This window comes from Babylonia areolata, chromosome 2 (genome assembly GCF_041734735.1).
Source record: "Babylonia areolata isolate BAREFJ2019XMU chromosome 2, ASM4173473v1, whole genome shotgun sequence".
Lineage (NCBI taxonomy): Eukaryota > Metazoa > Mollusca > Gastropoda > Neogastropoda > Buccinidae > Babylonia > Babylonia areolata.
The window spans coordinates 52860758-52874115 of NC_134877.1; the positions used below are offsets into that span (position 1 = coordinate 52860758).

General features: G+C 43.2%; 1 protein-coding gene across 4 annotated transcripts in view; it reads right to left on the minus strand.

Annotated features, from left to right (window-relative positions):
* The window catches only part of LOC143274938 (ATP-dependent translocase ABCB1-like), a 70839-nt gene extending 57731 nt beyond the window's left edge, over positions 1 to 13108 (minus strand). For all 4 annotated transcript variants that reach the window (XM_076578952.1, XM_076578969.1, XM_076578961.1 and 1 more), the window contains exon 1: positions 12854 to 13108. The gene's annotated coding sequence lies outside the window, so the exon portion shown is untranslated. The remainder of the gene's footprint in view (positions 1 to 12853) is intronic.
* Between the last annotated feature and the right edge of the window lie 250 nt (positions 13109 to 13358).

Below are 13358 nucleotides of genomic sequence, written 5' to 3' on the forward strand. Positions count from 1 at the left end.
CCCGTGAAAACACGACAGCCAAGTCCACAGATAACACCGATAAGACCGTGTACAGAGAGCGCGCTACTTCAGCATGCAGTATGTGAAGGACACGATCTCTGCTGCTCGGAGATATTAAAAGCAGTTATATAAATATGATATCAATAATGTCAAATTGCATAATAATATGAAACACTCCTGCACCTTATGAAAACACACACACACACACACACACACACACACTCACTCGCGTATGTGCACATACGCGCCGGCATGCGCGCACGCATGCACTCATCCACACACACGCGCGCGCGCACAAAGACCAACATGAAACTACTTCATTTTCTGTGTCCTCAAGAGATAATGAGGAGGAGCTCCCCATACCTCTCATCTCTATCTCTTCCTCTCTCTCTCTCCCTCTCTCTCTAGTCTCCCAGAAAAAAACAACAATAACACAAATCACTCAAGAGTATAGTAGGTACATATTAGATAAAACTAAAAAATATATTTTGCAAATAATTCAGTAAAGTGAACACGTCAACGGACAGAGATAGAGAAAGAGGGAGTTATTTATATGGGGCATACCCCAGTTGATTTGGAAGAGGCTTGTTAGTAACACAGGAATACTGAAGTCGCCCATTCACACTGTTGTCATTTTGGGTTACTTAAGATGTACCACTTTCACGTTTCAAATCTTGAGCAAACTGTTTGACTTTTTCTTTTCCTTTTTTTTTTTTTTTTTTCATTTGTTGATAACATTAACAGTTTAATAAGACAATGCCAAATAGGCACACACACACACACACACACACACACACACACACACACACACACAGAAACTCGAACAATTCAATGAATAGGCCATTTTGACACCCACACACACACACACACACAGAGGGGGGGTGAGAGAGAGAGAGAGAGAGAGAGAGAGAGAGAAACACGACACATTGAAAAGGGAAGAAACGCGCGCGCAGAGAGAGAGAGAGAGAGAGAGAGAGAGAGAGAGAGACTCGGCATCTCATGCTCAACAAAATGCATGGTGGAAGAAAAAACACATATCGGTCGAGCGTGAAAATTGTTCCGTCTTACATTTTGAGCACAATGGAGTTGGTGGTTTTTCAGATCACTGAACCGAAACAGAAGAATGTCCAGCGTGCAAGACAACAATCTCAGAATGAATTCGCTCAGGTCCACTTATCCCCCCCCCCTCACTCCCCCCCCCCCGCCCCCGGCCCCTCCCTCTCTCTCTCTCTGTCAAGGAGTAGTCCGATATTAAGTGTGTGCACATGTGCTCTGAGTTGTTCGTCTGTGTGTATGGTGGGGGTGGGGGTGTGGGGGTGGGGTGAGGGAGGACCTGCTGGAGGAGAACTCCCCAACACGAAGGGCTTCCGGACAGTTGACAATTAGGAACAAGTCATTCTGTGCAGGAACGGCTGGCTGATGCAGCTGCACCCGAACAAAACAAAGGAAAGAATGAACAGGAATGCTTGACAGAAAGGAGAGAAAGAAAGACGCACTGGCAAAAGAAAGGAATGTGGTAACGAAAAGAAAAACAGGGCAAGAAAAGAAAGGGAAAGAAACGGATTCCATCATTTTACGATCTACCCCAAGAAAATCAACAAGCCGAAAGATACTATGCTGAAATTTGAGTTTGACAAAGTGAAAGACCCTGAGGTGGCAGAACCCTTGAAAGCTGTTTGCATCACTTCTCGTCCTGGGTGAAGAAGAACCTCACCTGATCATAATGATAGAGACCTTCAACACGGCAGTGACAGAGACAGCCAACCAGGTACTTAGAAAACGCAGAAGAAAGGAGAAACCCTGGTCACCACAGACATCCTGGACATGTGTGACAAATGGGGACTGGAGAGCAAGAAAAAACATTGCAGAGGGAGCAACACAGTATAGTGAGGTCAACAAGAGGGACATGAAGAAAGCTAAAGAAGAGTGGAAAGAGCAACAGTGCAGTGACATTGAGAAGAACCTCCAGAAGAACAACTCCAAGAAGGCATACCAGACCAACAAAGACCCGACAACCACCAATCAAGGACGAGTCACCACCATCCAAAATAAAGCAGGGAAATGCCTCATAGAAGAACAAGACATCCTCAAACGACGGACCGAGTACTGCTCAGAAATGTACGATCAAACCACCAGAGGTGACCCTGCATATTCGACTGTCCTCCTTCCACCAACGAGGACAACCATCCCCATTCTGCGGGAGGAAGTAGAAGCAGCAGTCAGATCCCTGAAGAAAGAAAAGTCCGCTGGAGTGGACAACATATCAGCAGAACTAGTTCTGGCAGGCGGAGAAAGCATGACTGACGCCCTCACAAACACCTGCAACAAGATCTGGCAGACGGGAGAATGGCCAACGCCTTGGACACAGTACTTGGTAATCGCACTGTCAAAGAAGGGAAACTTGCAAAAGTGCTCAAAATTATATAGCGCCATCGGTCTCATCAGTCATCCTCGCAATGTCATGTTGAACACACCACACGGCAGAGTGAAACCACAGGTAAGGCGGAGATCATAATCTCTGAAGAACAGGCTGCTTTCAGGGCAGGAAGGAGCAACACCTAGCACATCTTCAATCTGAGAATCATGTGCGAGAAACATCTCCAATACCAACAAGATCTATACCACGTCTTCATAGATTTTAAGAAAGCATTTGACTGAGTATGGCACACTGCACCTTGAGCAACCATGAGGAAGTATGACACCAGTGCCAACCTCATCACATGTGCACAACACACTGCGCAAAATCAGAGACACGATTCCGGTAAAATGATAACTTGACATCGAGAGCAAACAATGTCAATCAAACACGCTCTTATATGCACAGGCGCACGAACTCGCACACAAACGTATGAATGCGCGCCAACGCACCCACACCCACCTCCCCCCCCCTCCCACCCCCCCCCCCCCACACACACACACATACAAACGCACGCGCGCATCCCCTTCCATGAAAGCAGGGTGGAAAGGAATCAAAATCGCACACTGACCGACACCAGAACTGCAACCCAAGACAAGAGAGGCAAGGACTTCAAGACTCACTTGTGATACACTTTAAAAAAAAAAAAATCTAATCGTTAAAATGTGTTCTGTATTTGTTGTTACAAAGCTTCCGGTTAAAAAGAAAAAAAAAAAAAAAAAAAGAAAAAAAAGAAGAAAAGTCCTAACCAGATTCGAACTCCGCGTGTTCGGGTGAGAAGAAACTGTCTTACCCATTACACTATCATGGCTCCTTAACTGACGTTCTAAAATTTAATATTTGAACATACTTTTTTAAAGGGCGATAAATCAATTGCAGTATTCGCAGTGAGAACGCTGTTTAAATCATATTATTCTGGTGCATCTTGGGCATTAAAAAAATCTTTAAGGGCAATAAAAAAAAAATAAATAAATAAATAAATAAATAAATAAATAAAAAAAAATTCTTTTTAAGTCCGCGGTAAAGGAGACGTGGCTATCCCCGCAATCACACTGCAACAGACCTTTGTGGTACAAATGTGTCATACAGAAACAAAGTGTATATTCACCTGTGTGTGTGTGTGTGTGTGTGTGCGCGCGCGCGTGTGTGTTTAAGTTTGTTACATTTCGGTTTGACGTCAATCAACACACATCTCAGATAATATGGGTATTGGAGCCAACTGGCAGCGAATATATGGCTAAATGCTTATGATTCGAACTCATGGGAACAGTGCCAGTTAATGAGAACTCAGCGCTCTATTATAATTATGTAATCCAAGTGTCTGGAGCAAGCCTGACGACCTCTCAACCACGGACTTATGTAATCTGTTGTTCCTGTTTTTAGTCTGTGCCTCTTCACAGAACGAAAACAGCTGCCTCTTGACGGCGTCAACGTATGTGTGTGTGTGTGTGTGTGTGTGTGTGGTGTGTGTTTGAACGTTTCGTAAAATGCTTTGGCGCCGTCAAAGGACAGCTGTTTCGTTCCTGTAAACAGGTACAGACATGAATAGATTACATAAGTACGTGGTGGAGAGATCGTCAGGCTTGCTCCAGACACTTAGTTTTTACACACACACACACACACACACACACACACACACACACACACAGAGTGTGACTGTGTGTCTGTGTCTGTCTGCTGTGCTGTTATACAGAGAAAATAAATTCACAGGTCTCCTTTTCATAGATTTTGAAAAAGCCTTTGATGTAATCAATCACTCCTTGTTACTTCGTAAAATTAGAAGCTTATAAATTACCACCAGAGTATATTCACCTTATACGATCTTTTCTTTCTGACAGGAAGCAGTTAATAACAATAAATAATCAAACCTCAAATTTTACATCTATTAAACATGGAGTACCACAGGGATCCATCTTAGGGCCAATTTTATTATCCACTTATGTCAATGACTTACCTTGTTATATGAAATGTAAGTGTGAAATGTTTGCAGATGACACATCCTTACATTCAAGCAATTCAGACGCCAGTAAACTAACTAATGAACTCCAAGATGATATTCAGAAACTTAATGACTGGACACACTTGAATCACATGTCCTTGAATGCTTAGAAAACGAAGTGCATGTATGTATGTGCACGACAAAAAATGAAACATAACTTCAAACCACTATTCCTAGGCGTAAATAAAATTGAAGAGGTAGATTCACTTAAATTCTGGGTGTCATTACTGATAAGGATCTATCTTGGACTGACCATATGAAGTACTTAAGTAAACATCTTTCAAATAGAATACTTCAACTAGCAAAAATGAAAAAGATCCTTGATGTCCATTCACGAAAGCTCTTCTTCTGTGCACATATTCTGCCAGTAATCGATTATGCGTCAACTTTATGGGACAGCTGTAGTCTCTCAAACTTGAAGTTTATTACCGTATGTATAAAAGAGCACTGAAAATAATATTGTTAAAACCGAACTCCCTGACCCCAATGGACTATAAGCAACTTAATATATTATCTTTTTACAACAGGCTGTACTTCAACAAAGCTGTTTGCATGCATAATGTTATGTATGGAAATGCTCCAAAAAAGATTGCAGACATTTTTAAAACTAATGAACACAGACACAACCACATGCTCTGCATACCCAGACCATGAAACAACCTTTACAAATCCAGCTTTCTGTATTCTGGTGGAAATTTATGGAATAATCTTCCACTCACTCTGAAAAGTATCGTAAATAAAAACGTGTTTAAGAAAAATCTGAAGAATCACCTCATTGAAAATAATTAACACTAATACAAATTTTGATCTGTTAGTCAAATATTCCTATTAATTGTGAAATGTTTTGTATATGCTTGTGTTGACAAGGACTGGCACTATAGGGGGGAACATGTGCATGTGGATGGGATGGGCATGGTGTAATTGTGTCCGAGAATTTGTGTTGTGGTTGGTGTGTGTGTGTGTGTGTGTGTGTGTGTGAAATGGAAATGCAATTGTATATTTCTTTATCACAATATTCTTATATATATATATATATATATATATATATATATATATATATATATATATATATATATATATATATATATGCATTTTGTTGTTATTGTTGCTCTACATCTTGTTTCTTCTCTCTCTCTCTCACCTATTTTTTCTTTCTTTTTTTTCCTTCTTTTTAATTTTTTTTTCATTGATAGCTTGATGTAAAAAAAAAAGCAATTGTTGCTTATTCAATTTACCATCATGAAATAAAATCTTGACTACAAATGATAATGATTGACAGCAAGCCACGCAGATACTTGACCAGTCACACGTTGCAAAAGCTATCCCAGTATACGAACTGGAACTGAAAAGGGGTGGCCCACGGCTGGTTTCTTGTATCACTCAGTGTGTGTGTGTGTGTGTGTGTGTGCGGAAACCTTTTCACAAAAACCAGCCATGTGTGAAAAGGACGGGTGACCCAAGCCAACAGCACTGGCCGCTGTCACAGTTGCGGACGCGCGGGTTGTGACCATGGCTAGAGGGCCAAAGAAAGACAGGACAATCGAAATCCTTGCCTTCGAAACCCACAGACATCACTATAGGGTTGTTAGTGTCTATGGCCTGTGGATTTCATCGAGGCCAATTAAGCCTTTCCATGGTGGCACTGAAACGAGAGAGCTTTTGTATTACGGACGGGGAGGGCTCGAAGCTCAGATTCAGACTGGGACCCATGTTCATTGTCACGAGAATCCTTAAGGAAAACCAAACGTTATTTCTCCTGGTGTGTGCATGTGCATGCTTGTTTCTGTTTCTGGGTTATGTTGCTGAGGCGTTGTGTGGTGGTGGGGTTGGGGGTGGGGGGTTAAGCGTTGTGATTTGGGATACGTTGTATTATTTGGGTATCGTGATGTATGTGACTAGTTTTAAGTATTCGGATTTGTTTCAAGTAACGTAATTAGTTTTGAGTGTTTTGTAAATGCTACTGAGGTCTTTGTTTGGGGAGTGAGGGGGTGAGGCTGATTTTAAGTATCGTGATTTTAGAACATATATGTTAACTCGGCAATCCGATGAATGTGACAGTTTTAAGTATTGAGATTAATAATATTTTCAAACATTGTGACATTGTTTCAAGTATTATGATATTACTGTTAGTATTAGGCATTGTGATGTATGAAATGTGTAGTATTTTGAGTATTGTGATGCATGATGTGTACCATGAGACTGATGTCATGTATGAAGATTTTGGTTAGTCTGAACACAAGTAGTTGTGTATGTTTATGGGTGTTCGTTTTTCATTTTATGTTTAAATGTATGTTTACTCATTTAGTTTTACGTTGTACAGCTCAACTGAGCATGTTGAACATAGAAAGGGGCTATATAAATATAAATTTGATTATCATTATCATTATTATCATTGTTTGTTGTTGCCTCTTAACGCGAAAGCATTCATTGAAGATACCCCACTGTCTGACTTGATAATAAAGTTATACAAATCACTTCACTTGAGCGTTGCATTGTAAGGTTGGGTTTTTGAGTTTGTGGAATTTTTTTTTCGGTTTCTTATCTTCAATACCAGTTCCTGTCTTGTCTGTTGCGGCAACTAAACAAAAACAAACAAACAACAACAACAACAAAAAAAAAACCTCGCAGACCTACAACCATTCTCATAGATCGTGAGCACTTACTCGGAGTCCGTTTGGTGTGGGTTCGAGACAGACTGCGGTATGTTATGTCTGTGTGGGTTCGAGACAGACTATGGTATGTTATGTCTGTGTGGGTTCGAGACAGACTATGGTATGTTATGTCTGTGTGGGTTCGAGACAGACTACGGTATGTTATGTCTGTGTGGGTTCGAGACAGACTATGGTATGTTATGTCTGTGTGGGTTCGATATGGTATGTTATGTCTGTGTGGGTTCGAGACAGACTATGGTATGTTATGTCTGTGTGGGTTCGAGACAGACTATGGTATGTTATGTCTGTGTGGGTTCGAGACAGACTATGGTATGTTATGTCTGTGTGGGTTCGAGACAGACTACGGTATGTTAAGTCTGTGGGTTCGAGACAGACTACGGTATGTTAAGTCTGTGGGTTCGAGACAGACTATGGTATGTTATGTCTGTGTGGGCTCAAGACAGACTATGGAATGTTATGCCTGTGTGGGCTCAAGACAGACCATGGAATGTTATGCCTGTGTGGGCTCAAGACAGACCATGGAATGTTATGTCTGTGTGGGCTCGAGACAGACAATGGAATGTTATGTCTGTGTGAGTTTGAGACAGACCACGGAATCTTATGCCCGTGTCAATGTCCCCACTCTCTCTCTTACAGTCTACATGGCTAATCAAATGTACTGTGTCTTTCTACCTGGGTCTTGAGTTACACAATACGTGAAAACCAGTCAGCCGTGTCAAAGGTTAAGTAACTAGCCAAGCGTGACGAAAACGAGGCAGTGTGTCCAGAAAGAGTCCGCGCACATGAGTGTGTGTGTGTCTGTGTGTGTGTGTGTGTGTGTGTGTGTGGTTCTCAAATTAACGCCTTTTCACTGACAGTGATATACCCTCTGAGTGAGAGAGACAGAGTGTGTGTGTGTGTGTGTGTGTGTGTGTGTGTGTGTGTGTGTGTGTGTGTGTGTGTGACTCTGTGTGTGTGTGTGTGTGTGTGTGTGTGTGTGTGTGTGTGTGTGTGTGTGTGTGTGTGTGTGTGTGTGTGTGTGTGTGTGTGTGTGTGTGTTTGTGTATATATATATATGTACTTACGGGTAGCTCTCAAATTTACGTCTTTCCACTTCAAGTGACTCTCTCTCTCTCTCGCTCTCTCTCTCGCTGTGTGTGTGTGTGTGTGTGTGTGTGTGTGTGTGTGTGTGTGTGTGTGTGTGTGTGCGTGCACTGTTAAACACGTGAGAAGTGAGAAAGTGAAGGTGAAAAGGGATTTATATAACGATTTGCACTGAACTGTATATTATGAAACTCTTCGCGACCTATTCTTAAAATCCACCATAATTGTCACCAACTGAAGTAGTATCAGGTTAATAATTATAATCCATGTACATAATTTAACACCTATTACATGCATGCATGCAGCATACACACATTACTTTCATACTTACAATACACACGTGAATCAGTCTTATAAATAATATTTATGCATATGATTCAACATGTATATATGGATGCATGCAGCATACATGAATTATTTACAATCTCACGATACACTCGTGAATCAGGCATATAAGTAAAGTCCATGCATATAATCAAGCATATACATATAAACATACGTATACAAGCGATAAACATACATTACTTATATACTACGAAACACACACACACACACACACACACACACACACACACACACACACGGCGCGCGCGGACTCGGAAAAGTTTAGCAACTGATTCATTCAAAGCGGTGGTGCCAGATTCTGAACTGCACGACCAGCGTGCTCAGGTTGTCATGGAAGCAGAGACGGGAGAAACAAGGGATGGGAAAAGAAACTAAATAAAACAGGATTTGTTGGGTATGTGGGCGGGAGGGGGAGAAGGACGGGGGTTGGGGGGGGGGGGGGGGGGGGGGGGGGCTACGTCTTCCGTTCTCAGCAGCCTACCCCAAGATAAACAGTTTACGTGAGAGAGGGGTTCTGTGGATGGTACCTGTGGCTGTGCTGTGTTCGTTACTGACGCCGTTAGAAATATCGGAAGAAAAGACCTTAGTCCACGCCTACGAATGTTGGAGCGCGCGTTTAGAACATGTGGCGAGTCTGTATTCTCTCTTTAACTTCGCGTCGTTTTACATCAATTTCAGTAACACCTGTTGATGTTGGTTACATATATCTCCAGCCGCTCCAATCTGATGGACATATGTCGTCAGTCGAAGTATTTTTAATTCAACGGATTGCAGATTAAAATACCACCATCCTGTCAAGTTATTTGCCGGCTACATGCGCTACTGAAGAAAAAAAAAATCTGGTCTAATGACTGAGTGATTTATCTTGTGGTCATCCAGAAACTGCTGATAATAACAACGCCTTGAGGCATGGGTAACAGTCAACATGGCACAAACCATCATTGATCTCGTCCTAGTACAAGCACACACGCGGAAAACAAAAGACTTTGGTTGTGCAGTTTTGCAAAACGTAATATACGTGGAAGGTCAAGGTGAAAATGACACCTGTCGAAATCCGACTGTTGAGACATAGGGTGAAGTACATGGTCAGAACGGTCGCAAAGGGAGAAATCAACTTTTGCCGGGACAGTACTGTTCCTATTTATCGTCATGAATCCGTGTTTGATTGGGATCTCCTCCCCAGTTCAATAGAACATAATAAAAGGGGTGAAAAAAGAAGAAGAAAAAACCTCTCTCTCTCGTGTGTGTGTGTGTGTGTGTGTGTGTGCGCGCGCGCGCGCGTGTGTGTGTGTGAGGGGGAGAGAGAACAAAGTCAGTTTGATATTTTCGACCCCCAAAGGCCTCTTTCAGGCTGTTTCTCAGTCTCCCCCCCCCCTTCCCATCCCCCTTCCCTCCCCCCTAAACACTCGATCCAGTTCAGTTGAACGATCCCCCACAACTAACCCGGCCACTGTCATTCAACTGCCTCAAGGCGCATTCTTCGTGTCATGAATAATACTGACTCCAGCTTTACTCATTGTATCAACAATAAAATCACCTCTTTCTCAAAGCTACAGAAAAGAATGTGGCACGACCGTGGCGAAAAGTACTTAGGTTCACAACGACCGTTACTAAAAGGAACGTGTGTACGACTGAGACGAAAAGAACGCGTGTACATTACGAAAACAACACATATGTTCATGACAAAACGAATTCATGTGTAAACATTGAAAAGAACTGACGTGCGTACACGACGGAAAGAACGTACGTGTTTATATGACGAAAAGAGCGTGTGTTCAAGACGAAAAGAACGTGTGTATACCATGAAAAGGTGTAAATGACGAACAGAACGTGTGTACACTGACGACAAAAAGAACACGTGTATGTACACATTAAAAAGAACGTGTGTACATGACGAAAAGAACGCGTGTACATGACGAAAAGAATATAAGCACACAACGAAACGAATGTGTTCAGAACGAAAAGAACGTGTGTACACAATGAAAATAACATGTCAGAGTACATGTCAGAGCATACTTGGTCCGTTTCACAAAGGAAGATGTTGGACCACTTCCATCCCCCCCAACCTACAGTTACCTGGAAGAACTATCAGATATAGACATTTCAGAAGAGGAAGTGAGGAAGATACTAACAGGTCTACATACTAGCAAGGCACCAGGTCCAGACCAGATCAGCCCTGTCATCCTGACGCAAGTAGCAGACCTCCTGTCATACCCTGTTACGAAACTCCTCAGAAGGTCTCTAGAAGAGGGGAACATCCCACAGGATTGGCGCTGTGCCACAATCACGCCCATCTACAAAAAGGGAAGCCGTGCGGAAGCATGCAACTACCGTCCAGTAAGCCTCACATGTATTCTCTGCAAATGTATGGAAAAAATCATCCGCAGACACACAGTTAAGCATCTGGAGGACTCCAACCTCATCTCCATGGACCAACACGGGTTTGTTAGTGGTAGATCCTGTACGACACAGCTGCTAGAAGTCCTGGACGAGTGGACAGAGATACTGGATGACGGCGGAAGCATTGATGCGATTTACATGGACTTCCAAAAGGCTTTTGACACCGTCCCCCATCGACGCCTGCTCCAGAAAGTCGAGGCCCATGGAATCAAAGGGAGAGTACTCCAGTGGATTGAGGCGTTCCTGAGCCAGAGAAAGCAGAGGGTCCACATCAATGGTTGCCTATCTAAAGAAGCTGACGTGTGCAGTGGAATCCCGCAGGGCAGCATACTTGGTCCGTTTCTCTTCGTTATTTTTATTAACGACTTGCCAAGCATTACAAGGTCTCCTGCGAAGATGTTTGCGGACGATACAAAGATGTACGTACGAAGCGATACCCCAGGCTCAACAGACCAGCTACAACAGGACCTGTATAAGTTAGAGGAATGGTCCAACACCTGGCTCCTCAGGTTCCATCCACAGAAGTGCTGTGTCATGAAGCTGGGCAACCAGAAATCTAACGCCAAGTACCAGATGAGGGACACAAACAAGGACGGCACCACTAACCATCTCACACTAGCAGAAACCGAGGCAGAAAGGGACCTAGGGGTGACCATAGACAACAAACTAACCTTCAGGAGACATGTCGAACAAGCAACTGCCAAGGCCAACAGAATGGTGGGAATCATAAGAAGAACTTTCAGCCATCTCACAGAAAATACCTTCATTCTGCTGTTCAAGAGCCTGGTCAGACCAATCCTAGAATATGGTCACGCTGTCTGGCAGCCACACCAGAAAGGCCTCTGCAGCGAGATAGAGGACGTTCAGAGACGAGCAACCAAGCTACTGGCCAAGCTCAAAGACAAGCCCTACCCAGAGAGACTGAGAACCCTCAAACTGCCCACACTGGAACACAGAAGATTGCGGGGGGACATGATTGAATGCTTCAAATACATTCACAAAATGTACAAGACTGATAGGCCACCCCTGACAAAAGCAGACAACCAGCAGAGACAACTCAGAGGGCATTCACTCAAACTGAAGAAAACATGCAGTAGACTCAACCTTAGGGCAAACTACTTCTCAAACAGAATCATTTCAACATGGAACAGTCTCCCAGATGAGGTAGTCACTGCACAAACAGTCAATGCTTTCAAGAACAGGCTAGACAACCACTGGAGAAACGAACCATCAGTCTTTCACCCGAAATGCCAGGAATAACTACCCTTAGCCTCCAACCACGCATGCAGTGTGGTAAATACCCAGACCAGCGTACATGTACAGGTCTACAAGGACCTACACCGCTGACACAGTAAAGTAAAGTAAGTAATGACGAATAGAACACCGTAAACACGACTAAAAGAACACGTGTGTACTGCATGCAACGAAAATCACTCAGCCCTACAACTGAATCCCATAAGTTTGTAGGCCTTTATATATATCTCTCTCTATATATAACATAATACTTGTGTGGACATACAAGATCGGTACATGGGTGGGGCTATACTTACTACCCTAAGTAATGGTCTACCATTATACGATACATAACGCAACCAACACAGAACCCTGACGTGTCTAGCCATTGACCAAGAACTACACAGCCTTTCCTGAATTCCGATCTCAGTCTTGCCCCTATTCATGCCCAGTGGCCCATACCCGCTACACACTCGCTCTTTCGCGAGACCGTTTTTCATGGAATCGTCGTGCAGATGGCAGGGTGGAGTCTCAAGATGTGCACACGGTCTCTACCACACAGCTCCCTCACCTCCCATGCCAGGCAGATATCTGTCACCACCGATCAATATCAGCCACCTGGTTCAGCAACGCCAGCAGAAACTAATGAACGACACAACAACATCACTGCAATACACACACAAAAACACACTTACACACACTTACTTTTTTTCTTCTTCTTTTTTTTTTTTTATCCCGAAGCGAGACTTTAACCATGAACCGGGGACTGGACCAAAAAATTCGAAGATGAGCGATGTGAGCTTCACAGAGGCTGAAAACCCAGTGCAACGGGTACAGCTCGCCTTCAGCTTCACAGCATCACAGAGCAACGCGCGCGCACATTCCCCACACTACACACCGGGCCGTACACACCCGCACGTTCCTTTTTTCTCTTCGCTGTTGTGCCCGCCAGACGGTGGAAACCGCTCAGTGACGTCAACCATACCGACCCACGGTATTTATAGTCGGTGGTGTTGCCCTCACGGTCGATCGCCGATAGGGGAGAGTCCTGAGTTAGTTCTCATGTTTTTGAATAAGAGTATCCGTGTACTCATAGTGTACTCGTGAATGAATGACTCGTTTTTGTTATTTTTGATATTTTAATTTAATTTTGGAAAGGGGAAGAGGAGGAAAGGGGTGACTCGTGAATATTTTTTTCTTTTTTTAAATT